This window comes from Suricata suricatta, unplaced genomic scaffold, assembly GCF_006229205.1.
Source record: "Suricata suricatta isolate VVHF042 unplaced genomic scaffold, meerkat_22Aug2017_6uvM2_HiC HiC_scaffold_110, whole genome shotgun sequence".
Classification (NCBI taxonomy): Eukaryota; Metazoa; Chordata; class Mammalia; order Carnivora; family Herpestidae; genus Suricata; species Suricata suricatta.
In genome coordinates this window covers 19,225-20,646 of record NW_021854890.1, presented here as the reverse complement: position 1 = coordinate 20,646, position 1,422 = coordinate 19,225, and the positions used below count along the sequence as shown (strand labels likewise).

Genomic DNA, 1,422 nt, shown 5'->3' with positions numbered 1-1,422 from the left:
CTGCTGATTGCTAATGCTGCCCTTACCTCCTGTTCCAGAGCCTTCTACAAGCCACTCTCGTCGGTTTGAAAGTCTCTCCATGAGTTCCAGCATATTCCTGGAAGGCAAAGTCCCCACAGGGAGATGATACACAGAATTGCTGGGTTGGAACAGAGGACATATGTAAAGGATGAAAGATACAGGGGAAGGAAGTAGGCAGCAGCTTGAGTGAGCACTCCAAGATCAGCCAAAGGGTCACATCTTACCTCCTGGAACATCTCTTTTCAAGCAGGGGCTATCTATATAGGTGGAAAACAGATATAAGAAGACAACGATGCCAAGTGGACAAGGCCCAGGCCTCCCATCAGCTTAACCCAGAATAGCTTTTTATTTTTTTTCCATAATATTTTATTGTCAAATTGTTTTCCATACAACACCCAGTGCTCTTCCCCTTAAGTGCCCTCCACCATCACCACCACCTCTTTTCCCCCCTCCCCCTTCCCCCTCAACCCTCAGTTCATAGCTTTTTAAACTGCAGTTTAGCATTCCTTCCACCAATGTAGTCATAGAAGGCCACAGAAGGTCTCTGAGTCACAGAGTGACCTACAAACAGAGTCACTGGAGAAGACAGAGAATGGAAAGCAGGAAACAGCCAGATCAGACCAGACATGATATTATGGAGGAAATGAAGGGACAACTGGAACAGTGTGAATGGGGAGAAGTCATAGGAGTCTGGATCTGAGGGTCTCACTTCAATCTGTCATTCACTCATTTGGCCGTGGGCAAGACCCTTCCACTCTCAACTCCAAGTCCATCACATAAGGAGGTTGTACTATAGGTTCTTATTGCCCAGGTAACAGGGTACTATGAGCTAAGTTCCAAACTTCCAAGGTTACAGACAGAGAAGACAGATAAAAGGCAGGAGTGGTGGCTGAGATCAATAGCCAGATAGAATATGTTGCAACTCAAATCAAGTCACCAATTGCCTCATATATCAGATGTTTTCCCACAGCAATGCTTTGCTGGCATAATCCTTGTTGAATATTAAACAATGACCTCAGCTTGGCACATAACCCTTAGGAAGTTCAGATTATAATCAGATTTGCTCAGTCAGGTTCAGAATATGAACTTCAACTCACCCCAAAACACACTATTATGAAACAGTTAGTGCCTGCCACTTAAAGTCAAGATTTCTCATACACTTTCAATTCGCTCAGAATATGTACATCATATACATACAATCAATAAACCCCAATGCTGGTAAAGTTATTTTAGCAATGCCAAAAGCCAGAATTTTTCAAATACCTGTAAAGAAGGAGACCGAAACTGTCTAAATTTCCTTTAGTATTCTGATAGGCCGGTAGAAATGGATTCTTTACTTCCTTTCTTTTTCTTTCTTTCTTCTTTCCTTTCTCTTTCTTTCTTTCTTTGTTCTTTCTTTCT

At 42.5% G+C, this 1,422-nt stretch overlaps 1 long non-coding RNA gene across 1 annotated transcript; it reads right to left on the bottom strand.

The window, feature by feature from the left end:
* Positions 1–39: 39 nt before the first annotated feature.
* Positions 40–789, bottom strand: LOC115284586. The gene is made up of 3 exons (XR_003905278.1): positions 731–789; positions 246–278; positions 40–97 (listed from the first exon to the last, which is right to left on the bottom strand). It is a non-coding gene; the product is annotated as an uncharacterized LOC115284586 (long non-coding RNA).
* Positions 790–1,422: the final 633 nt, after the last annotated feature.